This window comes from Pieris rapae, chromosome 16 (assembly GCF_905147795.1).
Source record: "Pieris rapae chromosome 16, ilPieRapa1.1, whole genome shotgun sequence".
NCBI classification, from domain to species: Eukaryota; Metazoa; Arthropoda; class Insecta; order Lepidoptera; family Pieridae; genus Pieris; species Pieris rapae.
This window is the reverse complement of record NC_059524.1, coordinates 9,257,541-9,271,059: the sequence shown is the minus strand read 5'-3', so window position 1 is coordinate 9,271,059 and position 13,519 is coordinate 9,257,541.

Sequence of the window (13,519 nt, the reverse complement as noted above, 5' to 3'; positions counted from 1 at the left end):
TCTCTCAATGCTAGAGGTCTTGCGAGTACGTTGTTGGCCTTTTAAAAATTATTTCGCTCTTTTCTTGAAGTAGATTTTTTTATAGACCAGGGCCAAACGGGCAAGGGGCTCACCTAATGTTAAGTGACACCGCCGCCCATGCACACTATCAATGCTAGAGGGTTCGCGAGTGCGTTTTATAGAATTTTTCCGGCTTTTATAGAATTATTACATTCTTTTCTTGAAGGAAGAAGTCGATTTTTTTTATAAAATACGGGGCAAACGGGCAGGAGACTCATCTGATGTTAAGTGATACCGCCGCCTATGGACACTCAATGCCAGAGGGCTCGCGGTGCGTTGCCGGCATTTTAAAATTTAGCCTGTAAAACACTATTGAAGTAACGAATCCAATTCAAGGCTGTTTCAGCGATAAGCGGGACTAAGCGCTGAAACAGCCATTTGAAAACTTACTCTCAGACCTGTGAAGGTTTGTAACGCCAGGATTATTCAACAACGGAACCTCTAACGTCCTATCGGCTGTTTTTTTTTAAACTTAAAGGACCACCTTGAAGTAGGGTACTACATCCTGCATCAAATTTGCAAACATTACACCATATATAATTTGTGTACTCACATTAAATCTAAACATGGTTACAATGACAATGATAATCTGTGTCAAAATTACGACACCATTTTGGGCCCAGAGTACATATGCGTCTACCCGATTTGATACTGTAGTAATGAAGTTCTGTCCTAGTGATGTGACCCCTTTTGTGGTCTGCAAACTGGAAATACTCGTGCTACATCCTTGACAAAAGATTTCTGGTTGGTTATTTTGATATTTTTACAGGCAAATATCCTATCCCAATAAAGAAAGTTTGGAAACTTTAATAAGAAACCGACGTTTAACCATCTTATGTCTCTCGTCGAGTTATTTTCTGGGAATAAAAAATAAATCAGTGGCGCTACAACCTGTTTAGGTCTTGGCCTCAGATTTCTGAATCTGTTTCATGATCATTTTTAAATCTAATAGGTGATCAGCCTCCAGTGCCAGACACACGCTGTCGACTTTTTGGGTCTAAGACATGTCGGTTTCCTCACGCTGTTTTCCTTCACCGTTCGAGCAAATGTTAAATGTGCACATAGAAAGAAACTCCTTTGGTGCACAGCCGGGGATCGCACCTCGGGTATGAGAGGTGCACATTGAAACCGCTAGGCCAACACTGCTCATTTTCTGGTTAAACCCTAGTTTATAAACCATATTTTCCTAGATTAAGTTATCACCGAATAAATTATTTATTTCTATACGACCATGTTTTTTATTATTCTCTTAGCTACCATCCGCATATTTGGTTCTTACTTATGAAATTTACCATTTGTCGTACCGGATACTTTGACCTGAACTTTCTTTGGTTAGGAATCCCAAATTATTTCTACAGCTATTTTATCGTGCATTTGTTTTCACTGTGAAACCATGATTCATTTCATTTTCCCGTTTCAATTTAAGCACAACAATGCAGGGATTTTAAATCGAATCACTACCTGTATTGAAAAGTGGATCGTATACGATAATCGGGAGCGCTCATCGCAAACCAGCTCCTGATCCAGGCAGACCAGCCAAATCGTGCGACCAAGTGAAAACTGTCTCCGAAAAAGTTAAAGTAAAGGCCACTATGGCTCTGTTAAACCTAGGCAGACGATTACCGCAGATGTCTATTGTCAGCAACTAACAACAAACCATGCTGGAAAAGCTACTAAACTACCAAGGCTGGTTCGCTCTAGAACACTGCTGCTTCACGACAACCCTGGACCACACACTACACAACAGACTGCTATTCAATTAGAGATGCTTCAATGACTATGACAACCACCATTGACTTCGTCGGAATTCTATCTATGACTTACTATGAGATCAAAAAAGTGCGTAGATAGTAATGGTACAAACTTTGAATAATTAAAAATATTCTATTGAAAAATCTGCTATTTATTCTTCAAGAAGACGGTCCAAATATGAAATATTTGGATTATGAAACTATGTTTATAAATTTTATAATTGATAATTATTTACATATAATAGATGTATACGTATGCTCAATGTATTGAATGTCCGGAATTGAAATACGCTTTGAGCACTGGGTAATAACAATTAAAGTAAATTGTCTTTGATGATAACGATCGGTTTGAAGAACACTGGTACAGTTTATTGTGTAATTTGTCCGAATAAAAATGACTTTTGCTTAAATAGTCTCATTAAATTAGATAAAAAAATATCCTCAATTAACTCCTTACTTACTTAACTAGTCCTGTGACTGCCGGATTTGCTACTACTCCACTTATTAAATGTGTCTCATTTAACCCTTGAATAAGCTTTTACATTTTTGTTAATACATATTATAGTTCATGTATTTATTTTTTGTTTATTCTTTTCATTTTACTTTATTTTATTTATATGTTATTTTGAGTTGTTTTGTTAATTATGTTTGCACTTCTTGTACTTTAACCTCTGTAGATGTTTCTTTTTTTTATTGTTCCAAACTAGGGTTGGCTGGGATTAATCTCCCGTTGTCTAATAACTTATGTAATCTGCTTTTTTATACGTATATTTTTGTAGAATGTAACAAAGTGTAAATAAATAATATAAAAAAAAAATATCGAATGCACTACATTTTATTCTATAAAAATACCAACACAAGACATTAACGGTGAGTTTTAAATAAAATGTTGTATTTATATTTATGTGGACCCACCACATGTCCAAGGCATTCCACAATTTTCTATCTCCTACCATCTTTTCCCCGCACAAGAATCTAGTCAAGATCGGGCTCTCGACCTAGTCTTGTGGCCATTTCACCAGTATTTGTGTTTACCTGTCTTTACTTGGCCATTTGTACAGCTGGTCCTGGTAGGTTCGAGATCTTATTTCTATGTGCACATTTAACTTTGCTGAAACGGTGAAAGAAAACATCTTGAAACCGGCTGGCCTGAGACTCAAAAAGTCAACGGTGTCAGGCACAGAAGGCTGATCACCGACTTGCCTATTAGATTGACAAATGAACATGATACAGATACAAAAATCTGAGGGCCAGACCTAAAAAGTATGTAGCATTGATTTATTTAAATTGTTTTTCATTAAATAAAAAATAGTCCTTATAACGAAAGATACAATGTCTTATTTATATCTAAATATATAGAACAAAGTCGTAATAGTTACACTGCTTATAAGTTATAACTCAAGATCGGCTGGACCGACGTTAGTTATTCGCAGAATAATATATATCGGATAATATAGTATATAATACCTACCTAGATATAGCAGAATAAGTGTTAAGTGCTATCGAATAACAATGAATTAATTTTACGAGTTCAAATAGCATGTGCTGCCATCTCTTGACAAAACTACGCATCGATTTTACATCGAATTCCTGACAGTTCAAGAAATTCAGATTTTGAGGTGAATCAGGAGACACATAACCACTGTTCTTGTACGAAGGTATGTGTTACTACATCAAAAAATTTATATCAGAAAGTGCAATATCGCAACATTCTACTTTGTATTAATGTTACCTTAATGAAATCCTGAATTAAGTTTAACTAAAGTTAACACGATATTATTAGACTGTTAGGCGGAACAAAGTTCGGCGGGTCATCTAATTAATAATGAAAGCTCAGTAATTAGAAACAGAATATTTTTATGTATCTACGCAATAAAATTATGAAACTAGAGCTTATTTAATAGAAAGATAGATTTACCTACCAAAAGCAATCGTATACTTTTGTATTTAAAAAATTATAATAAAATCACTTAAAATTAAAAATTTATAGGACATTGAAATTGACTTCACTAACTTGACTTAATTTCAGAGGCCCAGCATAGAAACCAGCCTTATTGGCCCTGAGCTGTCCTAATTTCACTCGACTTCATTCCAGCTTTCCACGCTCCTGCAATAATGCTTCGTTACCAGGTCTATTTTGGGCAAGGGCTGGCTTGGCCATATATATATATGTCTTGGATCCCTCAGAAATAAGGCCACACTCGGCATTTTATAGAAGTGTCAATTAGCATTGTTGAGTTTGCAAAAATAATTTCGTTACACGCGTACAAATGACGTGACCAAAGACGGCATAAAACTCTATAATTTATAGATGGTCTCCAAATTTTTTTCACGTCAAATGGGCCTAGTGAGAAGACTGAAAAGGACAAATTCATTTGAATGTGAATTAGTGCACGTATGATTCCATTAATGCACGTTAACTTATTAAGTGCTAAGCAGTAAGTGAAAAAATAGAACATTATTATTCATAATTATTCATTGGTTCGACACTTCTTTATGACAAAAAATCCTTTTTGATAAATTAGGTAAGACTTAAATCATCTATCCCATCTAATTTTTGATATTAAATTTACGCCATGAAACCTTTGAACCAAAATGAAAAGTAAGCAAATAGGTAAAATATCCAAAATAATGATGAATTCATCTAATGCACAAAGAGCTATTGAAATTAAATTGAAAGCAGAACCCCTTGCACGATAAATCACGATCTCATTCAGTGCGAAATGGGGTTTTGGCGGGAAAACGTTTTGAGAAACACACTTTACCGTAAAAGTTTCCAACATTATTGTTTTGAAACTGATTTATTGTTTGATATCTTCTTCGGGCTCATATGTTTGGGCATGGGACATTTATGTGATAATACGTTTTTTAGGTTATTAACAATTAATGGATTTATATTAAAAATACAAGCGTTTTAAGACAGTTTTTACACCACCACTGTGTGGAATCAGCTGCCCACTGAAGTATTTCTGAACTAATTAAACCTCCTTCAAGAAAAGAACGTACCAATTTTTAAAAGGCCGGCAACACACTCGCGAGCCCTATGACATCGAGAATGTCCATGGGCGGCGGTATCACTTAACATCAGGTGAGCCTCCTGCCCGTTTGCCCCCTGTTCTATAAAAAAAACCATTTGATTAGGGAAGTAGTTTTAAGTGCTAAACAGAACAGAGTATCTTCCCTTTAATAGATACTATAAGTAGTTTTAAATCACGTATCACTACATATTATAAAACAAAGTCGCTTTCTCTGTCCCAATGTCCCTTTGTATGCTTAAATCTTTGAAACTACGCAACGGATATTGATGCGGTAGTAGTAGGGATTCACGGGTTCTGCCTCACTCGCTGCCTCAGTCAACCTAACCCCCCGTGCCGGGGACTGCCTCACTCGCTGCCTCAGTCAACCTAACCCCCCGTGCCGGGTTCTGCCTCACTCGCTGCCTCAGTCAACCTAACCCCCCGTGCCGGGGACTGCCTCACTCGCTGCCTCAGTCAACCTAACCCCCCGTGTGTTTCTGGCTCAGCGGCAGTCCCCGCCTAAAAAAAAAAAAAAAAAAAAAAAAAAAAAAAGTTTGGTCTCTTTCCCCACTAAACAGACCGTGCTGAGTCGATAGCACTCACTCCCGAAGCGATATTTCTCTCTGTTTCGAAGTTAGGTTTTGCTATACGTTGCAAATTAATCGATTTACTAATCACCTCATAATAAGAATGTAACGTCTCGTCCAAATCCTCATTTACTAATCACCGAGTCAGTTTCGTATCCATAATTAGCAAATTACCATTACGCATACGCATTTACCTGCAAATGCACCAGGACAGATGGGAAAAGGATTTACTGAACATTAAAAATATGATTTCCGTGTTTTATGTGTTTATTTGCATTATGTTACAATACAACTTTACTAGTGTCATGTCATTTCTTGGCGAGTCATACGAAAAATTTCTGAGGTAATCTTCCAAGCTGAAACCCCAGAACTTGTAGTACAAATATACTACACAATACTCCCCACAAAAGGCAGAATAGATGTCCTGAATGCTAGCTGTATTATAGCTCCATACCCGACAATTTCTTCTTAAAAAATCCGCTATTACTCTAATAGGCTTACGTCCAAATGAATCAAAATATTCTCCAACTTTTTCGTGGTTGATATGAATAGCTACCCAATGAGATCCTGGTTGTGAGTCAGGATCGAGATTGCATATAATAAATGTGGGTAAGTGTACGTGCATTGGTAGGCGATTCGAGGGGTACACGCTATACTGGATGCTGGGATGTATTTTATGGAGACTCATTTGCAGGTTTAATGTATTCATTTTTATTCCAACGCGTTTGACCTTCTACTCTTATATATTGCACTAAATACAATTCCAATTCCTATCAATCATCCACCTCAACTAACATCTCGTTGTATTGTCATCCCAATATATGTGATATCTTATATGCATTTATTTAGAAAAGTAGGGAAACTATTAATGAGAAACCATATTTTTATTTATTATATTTCATTCCGTTTATTATTCTCAATTTAATCATAAGTACATAAAAGTCATTTCTTAACTACTATAATCCACACATACATTTCTGTTCTTATCTATTTCTATAATGTTTGAAAACTCTGCATAAACTACACAGTTAATTGTTTCAGTCAATGCGTTCTCGAATCTTACTTCCATTCTCACACTACCATGACGAATGAGATTCCAGTGAATATTAGAGTTAGCTGATAAGTCGGGGGTTAAATCAAAGGCTAGTAAACAGTATCCATCTGAGTATTGCTCCCTCGATATCCCATTACCTTCGTTAAGAAAATGTATACCGGTACCTGAGTACAGTGTGTGGTATGCGCTGGCAAATACATCGTTTGGGAATGATGGTTGTAATGATTTTGATGGTATTTGTTGACCGTCTATATATAAACTAAAGGAGCAAATACCGAAGTTTTCAAAGTTGAATGGGTTTTTATTATAACTACCATTGAAGGCGGTATTATTAACAAAACCAATGATACATCTCTTAGGAACCTGTCCTAAAAATATATTGTCCAGTGTCTTACCCTGCACACCAGATGGTATGGTCAGGACTTTCACTTCGCCTCTTGTTATAGGATATTTAGCTGTAGTAGTGGCAAGAACCTTTTGATGGGCTATTAGTATTGATGGATTAATTTTTGCTCTGCGTATTATTAAAGTTGCATCTGTGATACAGACTTTGTATTCTAAAATTATTACTAAGGCGAAGGGTGTTAACAAATGTGTCACAAAAAATTAACGTTAGACAATTATAAGTCATGTTTATTTAATAAATTTAATATTCAATTTTGTAAAATGTATCGATTTAAATCGTTAAAACATATAATTTTCACCCAAGAAATTAATAAAACATGTTTATCTTTTAATGATACCAAGCGACACATTCTACCAAATAATATAGATACGATACCACTGGGCCATTATAAACTCGTTAGCAATTCCAAGTAAAAAAAATAAAAGAAAAATGTGAACTAAATTATTAATAATATGTTTATGAAATTTAGTTGTAGATAATTTCATTACTCATTATTATTTATTTATGTGTTTTATAATATTTTGTAAGATAATGTTTTCATATTATTGTTTTATTTAGATATTACCTTATTTATATTTTAGAGTAACTTTAATGTATAAATAACATCTTTTAAAGAAAAATATTCAGTTTTATTTGGATACCCAAAGAAGAAAGAAGTATAAAAAAATGATTCATTTTATTCATCCTTTTGCTGCAATCATAGCAGGTCCAACAGGATGTGGAAAATCAAACTTTGTAGCACAATTCATTAAACATAGGGGTAGTGCATGTAATGAGTCTTTTTCTGAAATAACATGGTGTTATGATGAAATGCAGCCACTATATAATATACCTGGAGTGAATTATCATCAAGGGTTGCCTGATTTGCATATGTTCGATGGTAAAAATCCTCATTTAATAATAATAGATGATTTAATGAGAGAATCTGACGGTAGAGTTGTTGATATATTTACAAAAGGAAGTCACCATAGAAATTTAAGTGTTTTTTATATAACACAAAACTTATTTCATCAAGGAAGAGGACAACGTGACATTTCCCTTAATTCAAGTTACATCATTTATTTCAAAAATCCCCGTGATAAAACACAAATTAAATTTCTAGCCAGACAGGTTTCGCCTGAGAACACTAAATTTATCGAAGAATCATATGCAGATGCTACAAAAGTTGCTCACGGATATTTGATGATTGATTTAAAACAAAATACTGATGATACACACCGGATAAAATCAAACATTTTTGAAAACACTCACTATTGTACATTATATATCACCATGAAAGCATATAAATATCTTTGTAATCAACGATTTTGAGTCAGTTTTAAACTATGTATCATCGAGTAACAACACATAAAGATTTATTGTCAGCTCTACACACATTAAAACCAAGACATCGGAAGGTATTACTGAAAACCTGCAATAATCAAGAAATAAACTGTCTTTGTGAGTGTATTTATAACGTTTTGAAAGGAAAAGTACCATTGAAAGGAGCAGAGAAGTCTAAACTTAAAAACCTAAAAAATACCTTACGTAAGCTAGTAAGCAGAGGAAAAAGTTTTGAATATAGAAAAAATATATTAATTCAAAAAGGAGGTTCCTTTCTTCCAATAATATTAGGCACTGTTCTAAGTAGTCTTATAAGTTGTTTTACTAATAAACCACTATGAATTCTAAAAAAATGCTGATTATTGAACACGATTTTGTTGATAAAATAACACATCAACAAAATGAAAATAAAGTTACACCACGAAGTCGATTAGACAGTGAAATGGAAAAAATAATGTCAAGCAAATTAGGAGATCGTGAGAAATGGGCCCTTTACCAACAAATTTTACAAAGATACCTTCATTTTTCTATGGTAGAACGTCAACCTCAAGAAATAATATTTACTGAAAAAACAGTAAATAATAAAACTTATGAAGATGGTAAAATTAATTTCACTGATAACGAAAATGAAAATGAAAATGAAAAAGTGGTAGGTGGTGAACAACCGTCGTTGGGTAAAGACGTCTCGTTTCAGTTGTCAACACAGGACATATTAAATTTGATTCCGAAAACTTATATAAAGAAAGGAGAATTATTGATGGAATCCATTCAAAACCATAGTGATAAATTACAATGGAATAAATATGGTACAGTGGTAATTAGTGGAAAAGAAATTCCTGGAAGTAATATTATTGATTTAGTAAATGATGCATTAAGACCCTCAAAGAAAGCAGATCCCATCGGTTGGGAAACATTCTCAAAATTTTTAAATGATATAAATATACCACTGACATACATTGGTAATCTCAAAAGACTTAAATATATTGGCAATCTTAAAAAACATCACACACTACCGATCCAAGAATCAAGCATCGATTACACTTCTCCGACTCAATCAAATCATAACAGTAAAATAAAAAACAAAATTGATTGGGATAAATGGACCCCATATTAAAGCTTCATCAAATATATTATGATATTTCACATCCTGCCGGTTACAGTAATGTGAATACATTAACAAAAGCGATGAATGGAAAACTTTCTAAAACAGATGTAGAGACGTGGTTGCAGTCTCAAGAAACATATACGTTACATAAGCCAGTTCGAAAAAGATTTCTGCGAAATAAGTACATTTTATCAAATTTTAATGAGTTGTGGCAAGCTGACTTGAGTGATTTAAGAACTTACGAACAGGATAATAATGGATATAAGTATATTTTATGTGTCATTGATGTTTTTAGCAAATATGCGTATGTTAGAGCAATAAAAAAGAAAGATTCTGTTACAATAAAACAGTGTTTTACTAGCATTTTTGATGAAGCTAAAACTGTTCCTAGACATATACAATCAGATAAAGGTACAGAATTTGTATCTAAAGATGTCCAAAGTTATTTAAAAAATAAAAATATAAATTATTATACTACAAATAATCCGGATATTAAAGCAAGTATAGTAGAAAGATTTCAGAGAACTTTAAAAATGAAAATGTGGCGTTATTTTACATATAAAAATACACATCGCTATATAGATATCTTACAAGATTTAGTTAGTTCATATAATCACAGTGTGCATTCTAGTATAAAAATGAGACCATGTGATGTTAATAACCAAAACATTATGAAAGTTTGGAGGAATCTATATTTTGATGGAATTTCATGTAACTCAAATTTGAAAAAGTTACCCAAGTTTAAAGTCGGTGACCATGTAAGAATTACTAAACAAAAACATACATTTCAAAAAGGTTATGAAAGTAATTGGAGTGATGAAATATTTATTATAACTTCAGTTATAGATCGCTCACCATGTGTTGTATACACTTTGATGGATTTGGAAAATGAATCTATAACAGGCACATTTTATGAGAAAGAATTACAAAAAGTTACATTTTCCCCCACTTCTGATTATAAAATTGATAAAATCTTAAGGTATCGTAACTCTGGACTCAGAAAAGAAGCATTAGTCAAGTGGAAAGGGTACCCAAACAAATTTAATTCTTGGGTATTATTATCTTCTATCAAAACTTTACAATGAAGGAAAGTTTTTATTTAACTTTACTCAGCAATAGTTCCACACAATATTTTCCGGGAAATATGACTTCAAATTTTTCTACAAAACTACCTAAGCCCATTACATTAGAAGGAGAATGGATGGTAGGTATAGTTGAGTTCCAATATCCCTCTACTATGTTCTCCGTGCAAGAACATGAAAATATTATGTACATAAGTAAAAAAACTACCATCAATAACGAAGAGACCACACTAATGTATAAGAACCATATACCGGCCACCAACTATGATAATATACAAAATATTCTTATAGCTTTAAATTCGAAAGAGAAAGTTAGTTTTCGCCAGGACACCGTGTCAAAGTTTGTCTCTGTTGCAGTAAAGGATCCATCAATAATTTCATTATCTCTATCACCTAATTTGAGTTTTCAACTTGGGTTTGAGCCAGATACCAATCTAGTAAATCAAAATATCAGTAAACGCCCTGCTAATCTACATTTAGGGTTACCATCACAATTATTTGTGTATTGTGATATTATAGAACCACAAATTGTTGGTGATGTCATGACACCCCTGTTGAGAATTATACCCTTAGATCCTGCTAAATACATATATGGTTCAAATAAAATGCATATATTTTCACCACCACATTATTTACCTGTTATGAGAAGAGAATTTGATGTTATTGAGGTAGATATAAGAACAACCACGGGAAATGCGGTACCATTTCAATACGGTACATCGTGTGTGAAACTTCATTTTAAAAAAATATAATCTTTATATCTTTTTTGAAATGTATACACCTCAAGATACTATTATATGTCCTTATGAACATTATTATTCGCAACAAGCTGGATCTGGTATTAATGTGATCTACAAAGGAGCCTTACATCAACGTGGTCATGGTATCGGCAGTTTTCTTGGGGGGTTATTTCGAAGTGTGCTACCTTTACTCACTAGTGGTGCTAAGGTGATTGGAAAAGAAGCACTTAACAGTGGTATTGGGCTTTTGTCAGATGTTGTAGCTAGTCGCCCCATTAAAGAATCAATTAAAAATCGTTTGAAAAGTGCTAGTTCTAACCTTAAACACAAAGTTGATACCAAAATTGATGAACTTATGACTGGATCGGGTGTTAATAAAAGACGAAAATATAGAAATGAGCTCATTCGAGTTTCACCTCTTAAGAAGAAAGACGCTTTAAGGAAAACAAGGAACAAAAATATTAATATTTCCAAAGATATATTTTCAAACTAATTATAATGTCATTTATTCATAATCATTCATGTGAGTGTGTTAAATCTGAATTGGACCTATTTGCTCTTCCTTCCACACAAACAAGTATCGAATATGGGCACTGGATACACTACAAACCAATTTCTTCATTAAGCGATGATGGACCCATCGAATTCCAAGTACCTGGTACAGGAGACGACTACATAGACCTTTCGCATACACTACTCCATCTCAAGGCTCAAATTAAAAATCAAGACGGTTCTGTAGTTAATGCAGCTAATGTAGTGGCACCAGTCAATAATTGGTTACATTCTTTATTTAACCAATTGGATGTTTACCTAAACCAAAAACTTGTGTCACCCCCAAATAATACTTATGCATATCGTGCTTTCATAGAAACTCTATTAAATTATTCATCATCTGCCAAAAAATCACATTTGACATGTGGTTTATGGTACGAGGATACAGCTGGTAAAATGAATGAAACTAATGAGGCAAATAAGGGCTTTTACAAAAGACAACAACTTTCAAAGGATGGTAAGGATGTCGAAATGATTGGGCATTTACATGGGGATATATTCAATCAAGATAAATTCCTCATTAACGGGGTCGAATTATCTATAAAATTAGTGAGATCGAGAGAAACATTTAACCTCATGTCACAGAATGCAGATAATAAGTACAAAGTCTGTATCACAGATGCAACTTTAATAATACGCAGAGCAAAAATTAATCCATCAATACTAATAGCCCATCAAAAGGTTCTTGCCACTACTACAGCTAAATATCCTATAACAAGAGGCGAAGTGAAAGTCCTGACCATACCATCTGGTGTGCAGGGTAAGACACTGGACAATATATTTTTAGGACAGGTTCCTAAGAGATGTATCATTGGTTTTGTTAATAATACCGCCTTCAATGGTAGTTATAATAAAAACCCATTCAACTTTGAAAACTTCGGTATTTGCTCCTTTAGTTTATATATAGACGGTCAACAAATACCATCAAAATCATTACAACCATCATTCCCAAACGATGTATTTGCCAGCGCATACCACACACTGTACTCAGGTACCGGTATACATTTTCTTAACGAAGGTAATGGGATATCGAGGGAGCAATACTCAGATGGATACTGTTTACTAGCCTTTGATTTAACCCCCGACTTATCAGCTAACTCTAATATTCACTGGAATCTCATTCGTCATGGTAGTGTGAGAATGGAAGTAAGATTCGAGAACGCATTGACTGAAACAATTAACTGTGTAGTTTATGCAGAGTTTTCAAACATTATAGAAATAGATAAGAACAGAAATGTATGTGTGGATTATAGTAGTTAAGAAATGACTTTTATGTACTTATGATTAAATTGAGAATAATAAACGGAATGAAATATAATAAATAAAAATATGGTTTCTCATTAATAGTTTCCCTACTTTTCTAAATAAATGCATATAAGATATCACATATATTGGGATGACAATACAACGAGATGTTAGTTGAGGTGGATGATTGATAGGAATTGGAATTGTATTTAGTGCAATATATAAGAGTAGAAGGTCAAACGCGTTGGAATAAAAATGAATACATTAAACCTGCAAATGAGTCTCCATAAAATACATCCCAGCATCCAGTATAGCGTGTACCCCTCGAATCGCCTACCAATGCACGTACACTTACCCACATTTATTATATGCAATCTCGATCCTGACTCACAACCAGGATCTCATTGGGTAGCTATTCATATCAACCACGAAAAAGTTGGAGAATATTTTGATTCATTTGGACGTAAGCCTATTAGAGTAATAGCGGATTTTTTAAGAAGAAATTGTCGGGTATGGAGCTATAATACAGCTAGCATTCAGGACATCTATTCTGCCTTTTGTGGGGAGTATTGTGTAGTATATTTGTACTACAAGTTC